The sequence below is a fragment of the Phyllobates terribilis genome, unplaced genomic scaffold (assembly GCF_046119375.1).
Source record: "Phyllobates terribilis strain yellow unplaced genomic scaffold, ASM4611937v1 Scaffold_8__6_contigs__length_399053987, whole genome shotgun sequence".
Lineage (NCBI taxonomy): Eukaryota > Metazoa > Chordata > Amphibia > Anura > Dendrobatidae > Phyllobates > Phyllobates terribilis.
In genome coordinates, this window is record NW_027362768.1 from 94,720,404 (window position 1) to 94,736,284 (window position 15,881).

At 45.5% G+C, this 15,881-nt stretch overlaps 1 pseudogene; it reads left to right on the forward strand.

The window, feature by feature from the left end:
* Nucleotides 1-15,881, forward strand: part of LOC141157691 (calcium-activated chloride channel regulator 1-like) — a 65,811-nt pseudogene that overhangs the window by 18,632 nt on the left and 31,298 nt on the right.

Below are 15,881 nucleotides of genomic sequence, written 5' to 3' on the forward strand. Positions count from 1 at the left end.
TGCAAGGCAGTCCACTGAGGCTGATGGTGTGTGCTGCTGAGATAGTATAACTCCCCACGGGAAGAGTGTAGCCCCAGGGAAGTGTAGTAGGATGCTGGGGGTAATGGTGCAGACGCAGCATAAATCACACAGAGTCAGTGATGCAGTCCAGGGTCTTTTACTCACAGCTGTTATCCGAGTCACTTCTGCCGGCAATGACTGCCCGAGCCGTGCTGCGTCCACCAGGTGAGGAGTTCGGTCAACCCCCAAGCAATTCAGGAGTATGGCACAGGACCCCCTTTTTATCCTTTCTCTGGCCTCTCGTGCCCCACCAGTGACCACACTTTTGTCCAGCTGCCTCGGGCCTTCTCTTGGTGAAACCTGTCGCCGGTTTCCCTGACCCAATGCGGTGCCTTCCTAGTGGGTGTAGTAGGGGGTCGCACCAATAGATGATCATGACCTCCGGTCTTTGGCTGAGGGATCATTTACCTCCACCAACTTGGGAATCCGGTACCCTTATTCTGCCTGACCCTTCACCCGATATCTCGTGGGTTCTTAGGGTCCCTTCTGCCTTCTTGTTTCTGGAGCCTTTCTACTCCTCTTTCTCTCCACCTTTCTTCCTTCCTTCTCCTTTTCTCCCTTCTGGCTCTGGCCTTCACCCTAGGCCTGCCTCGTGGAGCTGAGCTCAGGCTGAGCCGCAGCTCCCTGTCAGCTCTCTCTCTCCTTCTGCTCTGATTGACTGACCGAACCAACCAACCCTCTCCTAAGATGGCCCCCACCTTTTATCGACTTTACTGTGTCTGAGCTCAGGTGACCTGCAACCAATGAGCTCCTTCCTATGCTCCAGAAACCGTCCCCTTCTGCTCCTACATCACTGGGTTCTCTCCCCCCTCCCCACTCCAGCCAGGGACATAGTCAGTTGTGCCTGCATATATATAAATGGGAGCACAGTCGAGCTGTCCCCGGGAAATGAGGAGTGTGTATGTATGTGTGCAGCTAACTGAGCCCTGGTCCACACTCCATCCTTACCTGGGAGTGGAATATCACACCTCGGGTTGAGGTGCAATACCCCTGTAGCAACCGAACCCTCGGGGCGCTACACTTGTCTCTGGTCCGGCGCACCCGTCAACCGGAATCTCCTGGTGCGGCTTGAGAGATCAGCAGACGTTCCTTTGTGCCGTATTATCCATTTAATTAAAACAGAAGTTTGAATTTACTTACTTTGGAGTCCACCTTCTACCCTTTACTTAATAAATCATCAGGTGCATCTGACACCACCTTATGTTTGACATGTCATTCAGTTCTAGCATTAGTAGCTGCATTTTGATAGCGATCACAAGCTCTATTTGCAGTACCAGAAAAGCCACACTTGCAAACCACCCAGCACACACTCACTATTTCTCTCCACCAACTGGTTTATATCATATACACATTTATTTATATTTTCTCTTTCTCATTAACCACTTCGCGCCAGAGCCTGTTTTTGCCTTAGTGACCGGGCCAATTTTTTCAATTCTGACCACTGTCACTTTATGAGGTAATTACTCTGGAACGCTTCAACGGATCCCCCTGATTCTGAGACTGTTTTTTTGTGACATATTGTACTTCATGATAGTCGTAAAATTTCTTCGATATCACTTGCGTTTATTTGTGAAAAAATCGGAAATTTGGCGAAAATTTTGAAAATTTTGCAATTTTCAAACTTTGAATTTTCATGCCCTTTAATCAGAGAGATATATCACACAACATAGTTAATGAATAACATTTCCCACATGTCTACTTCACATCAGCACAATTTTGGAACCCAAATTTTTTTTTGTTAGGAAGCTATAAGGGTTAAAAGTTGACCAGCGATTTCTCATTTTTACAACAAAATTTACAAAAACATATTTTTAGGGACCACATCTTATTTGAAGTGACTTTGAGGAGCCTTTATGACAGAAAATACCCAAAAGTGACACCATTCTAAAAACTGCACCCCTCAAGGTGCTCAAAACCACATTCAAGAAGTTTATTAACCCTTCAAGTGCTTCACAGGAATTTTTGGAATGTGGAAGAAAACAATGAACATTTAACTTTTTTTCACAAAACTGCTACTTTAACCTCAAATTTTTAATTTTCACAAGGGCAGCCAGAAAAAATGGACCCCAAAATGTGTTGTGCAATTTCTCCTGAGCACGCTGATACCCCATATGTGGTGCAAAGCCACTGTTTGGGCGCACGGCATGGCTCGGAAGGTAAGGAGCGCCATTTGACTTTTGAAATGGAAATTTGACTGGAATCGATAGCGGACGCCATGTTGCATTTGGAGAGCCCCTGAGGTGCCTAAACAGAGGAAACCCCCAACAAGTCACCCCATTTTGGAAACTAGACCCCTCAAGGAACTTATCTAGATGTGTGGTGAGCACCTTGAACCCCCAGGGGCTTCACAGAATTTTATAATGTTGAAGGGTGAAAATAAAAAAACACATTTTTATCACAAAACTGCTACTTTAGCCTCAAATTTTTAATTTTCACAAGGGCAGCCAGAAAAAATGGACCCCAAAATGTGTTGTGCAATTTCTCCTGAGCACGCTGATACCCCATATGTGGTGCAAAGCCACTGTTTGGGCGCACGGCATGGCTCGGAAGGTAAGGAGCGCCATTTGACTTTTGGAATGGAAATTTGACTGGAATGGATAGCGGACGCCATGTTGCATTTGGAGAGCCCCCTGAGGTGCCTAAAGAGAGGAAACCCACAACAAGTGACCGAATTTTACAATCTACTCCTCTGTATAAATTAATCTAGTGGTGGGAAAATAAGTAGATAGGTAAATGGTCACTAAACCCATAGATGAATTCCCACAGAGGTGTCATTTCCATAATGGGGTCACTTCAGGGGGGATTATGCTGTTCTGGCACTTTTCAGAGTACCAGAGCTAAAGAATCCCCCCTGAAGTGACCCCATTTTGGAAATGACACCCCTCTGGGAATTCATCTATGGGTTTAGTGATCATTTTAACTCGATGGATGATTTCCAGAAACAAGCACGCAATGGAAGATTTAGATTCTGGAGAACCCCCCCTGGAAATTAAGTGAGCTCTACTCGAATATGTCATTCACTAAATGAACCAAATGTTTGAATGACAAATTGGGATACATTTTTACAGTTTAAAAACGTGGTTCTGTGTGGTAGATTTTAAAGCAATCAGTGACGCATAAGGCTGGCAATGATGGGCATTGTGGGCAATAGTAGCGGGTATCACGCCTCATTCCTCTCTTAGTACATACACGACATCTTTTCTGGGGGTTCCTTCTTGTTTCCGTTGCTGGAATAAGTGCAATAAAATGTCGCTCAGTGAGTCTTTTCACATCCTCAGATTCTAATGGCTAACACTTTGAAAGACAAGATTTTCAATTACCTTTTCTTGATAATCAAGAAAAGGATCTGAATTTCCTGCTTTTTTGTACAACACAAAAGAATTGTATGTGGCCACCTGAAACAAATAAATAACCAACTTTTTATACCAGGTATAGGACTTTCTTGATACCTGGTATGGCTGTAGAACCTGGTCTGCAAGGTCCACACCCCCCATGTGTTTGTTGTAGTCAATGACTGACACAGGTTTTTGCTTCGGAGTGGTGGATCCTAGTTCTACAGTGGCCCTTGTGGCATCTGTGTGGATCGAGCTGAGGACAAAAATATCCCTCTTATCCCTATATTTCAGGGCAAGCAGCTCTCCGTTGCGTACAGCCCCTGACTGCCTCTTTTGGAACTTTTGGTTGACCAATGGTTGTGGAAACCCCTGACGGTTTTTACGGATGGTCCCACAAGCCCCGATGTTGTGTTCAACCAGACTTTTAAATAGGGGTATGCTGGTGTAATAATTGTCCACATATAGATTGTAGCCTTTTTGAAAAAATGGACTTATCAGCTCCCAAACAATTTTTGCAGATGTGGAAAGCGGATGTGTATCCGGTTGAACTTTCGCACATTTTATAGATCTTTATTCCAAACCTTGCCCTTTTAGATGGGATAAATTGCATGAGGTGCAGTCTTCCTTTGAATTTTACAAGGGACTCATCTATAGAAATATTTTGTGTTGGGGTGTAGAGGCTTAAGAATTTTTCTGACAAATTTTCAATGATGGGTCTAATTTTATATAACCTGTCATGTTCTGGGGCATTTCTGGGCAGGCATTGACTATTGTCGTTAAAATGCCAAAACCGCATGAGCATTTCATAACGGGTCCTAGGCAGAATGACTGAAAACATAGGGGTGGCTTGAACAGGGTGGTTGGACCAGTAGGATCGAATGCTCGGTTTTTTAACAAGCCCCATGGCAAATGTAAGTCCTAAAAATTTTTTTATTTCCGGGACATTAGTTGGTGTCCATAAATTTGCCCTAGCATAGTAAGATCGGGGATTCTGGCTTATGAATTGGGATGCATATAAATTTGTTTGCACGACAATATGCTCTAGCAAGCTGTCTGTAAAAAACAAATTAAAAAAATGAATTGGTCCAAAATCTTCCACCTCCACATTTATACCAGAAGTGGCGTTGAAATCAGGGCTGAATGGAGCAGCCGAATCCAAAGCCTCCCATCTGGGAAATGCTAGATCATGTGGCAAAGCCCCTTGTACACTGGGGTGCACCAATTCACTAGTAGCAGGGACAGCGCTTGTACTGGGCAGTGTTCCCTGATTTGGAGACGTTTCTCCAGTAGCGCTATTTGCACCTATTGCTGTACTGGTCCTTGGGCTTGAGGATGGAACAGAATCACTGCTGATTTCTGAGCTCTCAGTGTCGCCGCTACTAAAGCCCTCAAAATCCACATCTCCATCTGAGATTGCGCTGTCATCAGTGTCAGAACACAGCAGGGCATACACCTCTTCTGCGGTATAAGTCTGACGGGCCATTTTATTTTTAGATTTTTTGACTGGACTGACCGGACGGGACTGACCGGACGGGACTGACCGGACGGGACTGACCGGACTGGACTGACAGGACTGACTGACCTGACAGGACTGACTGATCTGACAGGACTGACTGACTGACAGATCTGACAGGACTGACTGACTGACAGATCTGACAGGACTGACTGACTGACAGATCTGACAGGACTGACTGATCTGACAGGACTGACTGACTGACAGATCTGACAGGACTGACTGACTGACAGATCTGACAGGACTGACTGACTGACAGATCTGACAGGACTGACTGACTGGACTGATCTGACAGGACTGACTGACTGGACTGATCTGACAGGACTGACTGATCTGACAGGACTGACTGACTGACAGATCTGACAGGACTGACTGACTGACAGATCTGACAGGACTGACTGACTGACAGATCTGACAGGACTGACTGACTGACAGATCTGACAGGACTGACAGGACTGACTGACTGACAGGACGGACTGACTGACTGATCTGACAGGACGGACTGACTGACTGATCTGACAGGACTGACTGACTGATCTGACAGGACTGACTGACTGATCTGACAGGACTGACTGATAGATCTGACAGGACTGACTGACTGATAGATCTGACAGGACTGACTAACCCTAACTCTTACTTTCTTTTTTATTTATTTTTTTTTACTTTCACAGTGGCAAGGCTGACACAGCTCTTGTCACACTGTTTCTCCTCTGCTCTCTCACTGAGATCGGAGGAGAAACAGTGTATTTATCAGGCAGATCGCCCGGGAAAGTTTGTTGCTAAAACAAACTTCCCTGGTGATCTCTCTGATTGGCTGGTGTGACGCTGACATCATCGAGACCTGAGCCAATCAGGTCTCGATGATGTCAGAGGTCACAGCACCGGGATCCCCGCCGCTCCTGAAGTATGTGGGGGGTCCCGATCGCCGACCACCAGCTGTTACTATCTTTTAAATGCCGCAATCGCTATGGATCGCGGCATCTAGAAGATAGGAACAGGTTAACATCATGGGGACCTGATCCATTCAGGTCCCCATGATGCCACATGTCAGAGCTATCGCTCTGAACCGGTACCGCAGCACTAGCAGGGCCCTGGGGGTCCTGAGCGCTGCGGGACCACCCACCGTTTTTAAACGTCGGCGCTGCACAGAGCCCGGGCAGCGCCGACGTTTATGTACAGTGGGCGGTCCTGAACCGGTTAATTATTATCCTAACCTTTTGTAACATCATATAGAACAATTGTGGCAAATATTGTTAGGGGCTAATTAGTGTTAGAACCTTGCTCTTAGGTTTTTTCTATTGCTGGTCACATGACCTTGTTGGCCTATTTAGTCTTGCTCCGCCCTTCTGGCTTTGATGGACTTCATTGTATTACTACTCTTTAGCTAGCCTGTGCTCAGTATCTAACTCTGTTAGTTTGCTTGGTCTCCGGACCTCTGTGTTCTATATATTTTGTTTGTTCGTCTGTCTGCTACTATTTCTGTTAGGAGGTGTCCATTTTGCTCCCAGTCCCTAGTACTTGTAGGGATTCCTTCCCCCCTCTGAGGGTTTTACTGTCATCTGGGTGGTCGTGGACCGTTTTAGGTAAGATGTGTCACTTGGTTCCCTTCGTCAAACTGCCCTGCGCTAAGACTCTCGCTAAGGCCTTTGTCAAGGAAATTGTCAGACTTCATGGCGTTCCTACTGACATTGTTTCTGATAGGGGACCTCAGTTCGTGGCTCGTTTTTGGCGCGCCTTTTGTGACAGGTTGGGAGTTCATTTGTCGTTCTCATCCGGATATCATCCTGAATCTAATGGCCAGACAGAAAGGAAAAACCAGGATGTTGAGCAGTTCTTGCGTTGTTTTGTGGCAGACAATCAAGAGGGGTAGTCTGAGTTTCTGCCACTTGCTGAATTTGCTCTGAACAATCATACATCTTCTTCTGCTGGTTGTTCGCCTTTTTTTTGTTGTTCTGGGAGACATCCGTCGTTTGGGTCATTCTCCAAGTTGGTATCTGCCGTGCCTGAGGAGGAGAATTTTTCCGGCGATTTGGAGAGAGTTTGGACGGATGTGCGTGGTAATCTTCAGGAGGCTAACAGAAAATCTAAAGACTACTTTGATAGGAAACGACAGGAGGTTTTGTTCGCTGTTGGTGACATGGTTTGGTTGTCCTCTAGGAATCTGCGGTTGAGGATTCCTTCTAAGAAATTGGGTCCCAAGCTTGTAGGGCCCTTTAAGGTGCTTCAGGTTGTCAACCAATCTGCTGTTAAGTTGGAGGTTCCTACCTCCTGGAGAATTAATCCGGTGTTTCATGTCTCTCTGTTGAAAAAAGCTGTTGTGTCGGATTGTGACGCCTCTGCCTCTGTTCCTCCGGTGGTGGAGGACGGGGAATATGAAATTTCTCGCATCCTTAATTCTAGACGGTATAGAGGTAGTTTGCAGTATCTCGTGGCCTGGAAAGGTTTCGGACCCGAGGATAACTCATGGGTGAGGTCGGAGGATGTTTCCGCGTCCAGACTTATCAGAGCGTTTCACAGGAGATTTCCTGATAAGCCTGGTCCTAGGGGATCCGGAGGATCCTCTTAGAAGGGGGGGTACTGTTAGAACCTTGCTCTTAGGTTTTTTCTATTGCTGGTCACATGACCTTGTTGGCCTATTTAGTCTTGCTCCGCCCTTCTGGCTTTGCTGGACTTCATTGTATTACTACTCTTTAGCTAGCCTGTGCTCAGTATCTAACTCTGTTAGTTTGCTTGGTCTCCGGACCTCTGTGTTCTATATATTTTGTTTGTTCGTCTGTCTGCTACTATTTCTGTTAGGAGGTGTCCATTTTGCTCCCAGTCCCTAGTACTTGTAGGGATTCCTTCCCCACATCTATAGGTCTCCGTACAGACTAGCTGAGGACTTTAGCAGGTCTGATCGCAGGATCAGGTTCCCTGTTACATTGTAGGGATCAAGCTGAGTTCTATCGTAGGGACAGATCTCCTCTCTTTCCTTAGCTCTGGTAGCAGAACATAACAATTAGAAGATATTCCGACATTATCTCCATCTTTCTACTGTTTACAATTAACTAATTTTGTAGCTCAATGCAGATTAATTGAACTCTTAGGTGGCACACAGCATTGTTATACCACATTTATGCTCCTGCAAATCAACCGAGCACTGGGTCGCACCTCATTCAGCCATACATACATATATATACAGGGTGGGCCATTTATATGGATACACCTAAATTAAATGGGAATGGTTGGTGATATTAACTTCCTGTTTGTGGCACATTAGTATATGGGAGGGGGAAAACTTTTCCAGATGGGTGGTGACCATGGCGGCCATTTTGGATCCAGCTTTATTTTTTTCAATCGGAAGAGGGTCATGTGACACATCAAAGTTATTGAGAATTTCATAAGAAAAACAATGGTGTGCTTGGTTTTAACGTAACTTTATTCTTTCATGAGTTTTTTACAAGTTTATGACCAGTTATAAAATGTGCTCAAAGTGCTGCCCATTGTGTTGGATTGTCACTCGCCCTCCTGATGCGATAGCATCGGACCTCCATCTAGTAAAAAATAATTATTATTCATAATTGTATGACTTAATATTGAGCAGAATTAAGTATCCAGACGTCCCCCTATATACAATACGAGACCCCACATAGCTCCCTCAATAAACAACCAAAGTGATCAACCTATGGGGCCCTTATACATGTAAGCGCTAACAAAAAAAACTTGAAAAATTGTCTTTTTATTTAGTTTAAAAACCCCAAAACATACAGACATAAATAAAGACACACATAGCAGAGAAAAACAGTGATATAAAAAAGAGCAGAAATGCGGGGAGTTGGGGACTAGTTTTGCCCTTCACAATTCCCTTCCTGACAGCGGAGGTTGGTACCCTGAGTTTACACGGTATGGCGCCCCTGCTCCTCGTCAACTGCCCCTCTGTGGGCCGACCACTACTCTAACTGACCAGGCATTCTCAATAGGTGATCAGATAATATTTAATGAACATTTATAAAATATAGATACTAGTAACCCTTCAGATCATAAATGGCCAGTTAAGTGGCAGTGTAATTAAGTCACAAAACATCCATATACCTCACAGACACGTGAGGTATATAGCCCCTACATACAGTATGAGCCCCCACACAGCCCCATACATACTGTTTGAGCCTCCACAAAGCTACCTAGATTCAGTATGAGAACTCATTTAACTACCTATATACAGTATAAGCCCCACATAGCTCTCTGCACAGCCCCAGCATGCATCCCCACACAAGTAACATCACCCCCTTCTCCACACAGGCACTCAGCATGCAGCCCTACATGAAGTGACTTTATCCCCTTCACTATACAGCCCCATGTGAGTAGGATCACTCCCTTCACAACACATCCCACAGCCCCACGCAGCCACCTTGCATGCTGCCTCAGAAGAGTGACATTACCCATTTTCCCTTGCAGCCATCCAGCATCAACCACCCTTCCTCACACAGCCCCACATCACTCCGCCTCCACAGCCCCCTTCTCCTCACGGCCCCCCATCATCATCATCCCCCCTCCTCATCATCATCATCATCCCCCCCTCCTCACAGCCCCCATCATCATCATCATCATCATCATCCCCCCTCCTCACAGCCCCCATCATCATCATCACCATCATCATGACCATCATCATCATCATCATCATCCGCCCTCCTCACAGCCCCCATCATCATCATCCCCCCTCCTCAGAGCCCCCATCATCATCATCCCCCTCCTCACATCCCCCATCATCTTCATCCCCCCTCCTCACAGCCCCCATCATCATCATCATCATCATCCCCCCTCCTCACAGCTCCCATCATCATCACCCCCCCTCCTCACAGCCCTCATAATCATCATCATCCCCCCTCCTCACAGCCCCCATCATCATCATCCTCCCTCCTCACAGCTCCCATCATCATCCTCCCTCCTCACAGCCCCCATCATCATCATCATCACCCCCCCTCCTCACAGCCCCCATCATCATCATCCCCCTCCTCATAGCCTCCATCATCATCATCATTTCTCCTCACAGCCCCATCATCATCATCATCCCCCCTCCTCACAGCCCCCATCATCATCATCATCATCATCCCCCCTCCTCACAGCCCCCATCATCATCATCATCCCCCCTCCTCACGCCCCCATCATCATCATCCCCCCTCCTCACAGCCTCCATCATCATCATCATCCCCCCCTCCTCACAGCCCCATCATCATCATCATCATCCCCCCTCCTCACAGCCCCCATCATCATCATCATCATCCCCCCTCCTCACAGCCCCATCATCATCATTCCCCCTCCTCACAGCCCCCATCATCACTCCCAACCCTCACAGCCCCCATCATCACCCCCTCACAGCCCCCATCATCATCCCCCTCCTCACAGCCCATCATTATCATCCTCCTCCTCACAGCCCATCATCATCATCCCCCTCCTCACAGCCCATTTTCATCATCCCCCTCCTCACAGCCCATCATCATCATCCTCCTCCTCACAGCCCATCATCATCACCCCCCTCTCCACACAGACACTCGTCACCCCCCCCTCTCCACTCAGACCCTCAATATCCCCCTCTTCTCTATACAGCCCATCATCACCTTCCCCGTGCAGCCACACGCATATAACATAAACCCTTTACCTGTGTAAGCCCCCCCATAAGCAGCCTGATACAAGTAGCAGTGGCCACTTCCCCATGCAACCCTTCATCATGCAGCCCCCATACAATACCATCATCCACACTTCTTTGCACCCAAAATTCATCCTCAGCCCACTCACACTGAGCCCTGTGTCCTCATTCCCACCTGCACATAGCTCCATCATGCAGCCTCTCTGTCGGCTTCAGCAGCCACAGCTCCAGCTCCACGCTGCTTCCTGCTATCGGGTCTTCACTGGATTTAAGGAAGTCCCGCCCCTTCCGGTGACATCATCCCCTCAAAAAAATCAACTCCACTCCAGACGCTACCGAGCTGCAGATGTCGGTGCACAAAAGATTATATGAGGGCAGTCTGGCTAAGGGCCTCCCGGGCCCCCAAGAGCTTTGGGGCCCTGGGCGGTAGCCCAGATTGCCCTCATTATAATCCGCCTATGCATCAAACACACTCTTAACTAATAACACTTAACCCATAAATGGCTCCAGTAGTGCAAGTAATACAGTCCAACATCCGGTTGACGTGGATGTTGGTGTGCTTACAGCATTGGTGCACTTAATAATATACTCAGGACAAAAACCCCTCCAATGCAGGTCCTATTATAATCTCCTTATGTGTTGAACCACAAGTTCCAGCAATGCTACCTCACGAATACCTCACAAGTCCTAGCAATAGCTACTCACTCCTTCATGTAGTAGGCCTGTAGTAACACAGGGTTCCAGCTTGGGGCTGCAGGATCCAGTTACTTAGTCACACAGGGAACAAAAGGCAGAATTCTTCTAGAAACCAAGAGGGGTTGGTCATCTCCTGGTAACCTGGCTGGTCTGTAATTGTGGTGCAGCTCCAGGGCTCACTGTCCTCACACTGAACTGCAGAACTGTCACCCTGTGGTCCTGTCCTGGATCATCATTGTCTTGCTCTAGCAATGAAAGATAATTCCCTCTGGCTCCATTTCTGTTAACTCCATTTGTCCTCTCCAGCTTGTTCAGCCCATCAATCCCTTCCTCTGCTGCTCCTCCTTTTCCAAGTTGCCAAAGCAATGCAGCAGCAGAGGGATTAATGTCTGTTGTGAAGCACTCTCTGCTCCTAGCTGCCTCAGTTTCTGTACACCATGCTCCATGCAGTTTCAAACAGTTTCCCATGACCTGAAAAACAGCAAAATATCAACTAACCAAAAAGCAACAGCTGTTTGCTCTACAATGACCATACACTAACATGTAGACTTGTAAAAGCAGCTTTACACCTGTGATAGACGTAACCCCTTAAGGACCAGGGACCTTGTTTTTGCACATTTTTGTTGGGGCGAAAGTAGGGAGACACTGAAGAATTATCTGGTTTTCTGGTGGGCCAGTCTGAGCTTGTCTGTCTTCATGAGTCTACCCCTTTAATAATTTCCACATTTACTGGCCTGATTACATCCATGCAAATACTCAATATAAGAATGCATTATGCAAGAGACAGATATAATATACCTATTATGTATTTTTATAAATCTGCTTCAATCCATAAATGTATTTGTCATCTATTTCCAGATGAACAAAAAATTTGATGGGTCAACAGATGGTACAGAAATTATATTACTGACAGACGGAGAAGACAATTATGACACCAGCCTGTGCTTTCCTAATATAACAGATAGTGGCGCAATTATTCATTTCATAGCTCTTGGTCCAAGTGCCTCCAAGGCCCTGGAAGATATTGCTGAAATGACAGGTGGGTTTATAAATATAAGAAATATTGACTCATACATATTGTAACAGAACCTGTACGGCAGTGCTTGAAGCTTGTGTGCCGACTTAGGCATTGCACATTGATCTAAGTTTCCGTACTAACAGGTTTTGACTGAGATATTATTTCCAGAAGCATTGCTCATAGGAGGAAGCACTTTCTTATGTATAAAATACATATGGAGCATGGAACAATCTTTTTATCTGTCTGATTTATACAAAGTTCTGCATGAAAGCAGAACTAAAGTTTTCATGCCCCTCAAAGTGAGCCTTATTAAAGCTCCTTATAAGATTTTCAAAACAGAGTAGTAATACAGCCTGGTACATGAGCCCTAACTTTCAAATGTTGCCACTTTCTGTGCATTTGTTTGAAATTTAAGGTTAAAGAAGTTGTCCACTACTTGGACAACACCTTCTCATACCCCATGCTTGGCCCTGATAAAATAAAAAGCTAATACTCACCTCCCGTGCCGGCACTTTCATTCCCGGGGCTGTTGTTCGGTTGTTATGACACGTGAGTCTTGCGCCAAATCACCACTGGCGTCACTGGCCCCGCGTTTGGACAAATCGAACATCAAGCGGAAGTCAGGGCTGTGGCTGTTCTCTCACTTCCTCTTGATGTTCAATTTGCCCAAAGGCGGGGCCGCTGACGCCAGCGCTGATTGGGCCCCAGGCTCAGGTGTCATAACAACCGCACAAGAGCCCCAGAAACGTGAGTGTCGACACCGCTGGAATGGTGCTGGCACAGGAGGGGAGTATAAGCTTTTTTATTTTGTCGGGCCAAACATTTAGATCAAGAAGCGGTTGTCCTAGCAGTGGACAACCCCCTTAAGTTCCCACGATGAGTTTTAGAGAGTTTGTGATGCTGAATATTCTCTCTGCGCACAAAAGGCAGCAAAGTGGATAGGAATTACTCATACCCACTGTTTTTTCTGCTGCGTAAACTGACCTGCAGTGCTTGTTTCATATCTGCAGTGTGTCAATTTCTCTTGCAGATACACCAAGTTTTACTTGCAGATTTTTCCCATAGATTTACATTAGATGCAGAAAATCTGCAGGTAAACAACTTATATGTGTTTTTAGTGCATTACCACTACAGAAGTGCACTAAAGACACATGTAATCCGCACAAGAATGTATTGATAAGTATCAAAACAAAGCTATTTTTCTTAAAACATGACATACCAAAAAGAGACAAATAACATAGCATAAAAAAGTGCTATAAATGCATGTAAAAAAGCACTCAAAAATGCAATAAAAAAACCCCACAAGTAAACTAATTTACCTGATATGTGTAGAAATACTGCAAAAAATCTTCAAAATCAAAACTCTCTAAATACTCATGTAATTCAGTAAAACCTGTAGAACTGCATGTGGATCAAAAATCCCAGTGCTGGAAACTGCCAAAGGGAAAGTAAATAAGTTCTGAATTTAGCTACAAGAATAAATAAGTGAGACAAGCAAAATAAGTAACAGCATGAATGTACAAAATATCTCAACATTTTAGATAGATTGCAGCAAAAGTATGTCACACCCCTTTAAGCCGCCTCCATGGGAAAGTGTCTGGTAGTTCTCACCTCAATATGGCGCAGTGCCTCCATTCGAATCTTACTGGGAGCTGTAGTGGGATGCAGGACGGTCTTCCGTTTCTGCCAGGGGTCGACTCAGGAAACCCCTGTCCATTCTCCGTACACACTCACAACAGATAAGCCTGAAACACCCAACAGGTTTATTTACAGGGGGATAAAAGGTGACAATTGCAGGGGAATTATGAAGGAACAGTAAACATAATAATGCTATGCAATCTTCTATACAAGTGCAAGATGTGCATTGCAATAAACCTGTTTGTTAGGGAAGACGTTTCTCTTTTAAATTGCGACAATGTCTTTTAAATTGCGACAATTTCGACAAATTGCGACCAAGTTAGGGCCCCAATTGCCGCGGATGTTGGCGCACTTGCAGTACTGGTTGGTGCACTTAATACAATGAGAACAACATCCCCTTTCACGACTGGTTCTATTACAAACTGTCATCATTGAAATTACAAGTCCCAATAGTACTCCCTTATAGTTATCTTCAGTTTACGACCCCAACAGTATTACTACAAGTCCCAACAGTATCTACTCACTCCCTAATGCAACAGGTCTGTAGTCACACAGAGTTCCAACCTGGGGCTTCAGGGTGCAGGGACTTTGTAACATCATAAATGGCAGGCAGAATTATTTTTCTAGATGGGAAGCCAAGTAGGAGCGGGCAGCCCTGGGCAGCCCTGGGCAACCTAGCTGGTCTGTAGTTGAGGTGCAGCTTCAGGGCTTGCTGTTCTCTCAGATGGAGCTGCAGAACTGTCTCCTCCTGGATCATCACTGTCTCTCTCCAGTAATGGCCAACAACCACCATGTTCTCTAATGTTCTCTAATGCTGTTAACTCAACCTTTCTTCTCCAGCTTGCTAAGCCAATCAGTCCTGTCCTCTGCTGCTGTTCCTGGTTGCTAAGTCAATGCAGCTAAAGGAGGGATTAATGTTACTGAAAAACACTGTCTGCTTCTACCTGCCTCAGTCTCTGTACACCATGCTCCCCCCACAAGGGTTACAAGTATAAGATTTATTTTTCTTTCCCCAGGTGGATTAAACTACAGAGCAACAGATAAAGTGGACAGCAATGGTTTGATTGATGCTTTCAGTGGAATTCAGCCTTTAACTGGAGACGTGTCTCTTCAGGTGGGAAACTTTCACACTTGCATATACAGTATGTATTTATATCTGTTTCTATTTGCAATTATTTCTATTGAAAGTTTAATACAAAAATGTTCAGATTAATGTCTCATTAAACAAGAAAAGAAAAGAGCACCATATATCTCCAGTATGAGATTTAGATCTAAAAGACTGCAGGCAGATTTTGTGGCGCATTAGACTCTATCAATCAAAAAGAGTCCTGTTCTAGGGATCGGTGGGTGTTCTAATGATCAGACCCTCAGTGATCAGGAAGTTATCCCCTATCTCAAACACAGAGAAAAACTTCTAAACTTGACACGAACACTTTGTCTGGGGCTACACAGCGATTTTAGCAGTGACATAAGTCACGCAGCCAAAGATTGCTAGGTGTCACTGCTACATCGCAGCACAACCTAAGTAGATAGGGTCGTATTGCGACTTCAAAGGTACTACGACCATGACAAGCAAGGTGCAAAAAAAATGGACCCATTTGGATATTTTGTGGCTTGTTTGTTGTGGTTGCAGTACCCTAGTTGTCGCAGTGTGACCCCATTCACTTGTATTGTGCAATGGTGTAACAGCGACACCTAGCATTCTTTAGCTGCGTGACATGTGTTGTGGTCAGTTGCCACACGGATCACATATACGTAGTCAGAAAATACTGCCATTTCTGGTCTGCATTAAAAATTTGTTTCAGTGTGTCATTGAAGCAATTGACACCAGTTTGCTGTTCAAACTAGTTACCTACAGGCCAGGTATTTAAAACTCTGTTTTCCCCATCACACGGATCACATATAAGTTCGCTCCAAACTCAGTCATTTGTAGTGAGCGTGGAAGATATTGTCCTCCATTTAAAATGGGCAAGGCACATGGCAAGGGACGGGGAAATG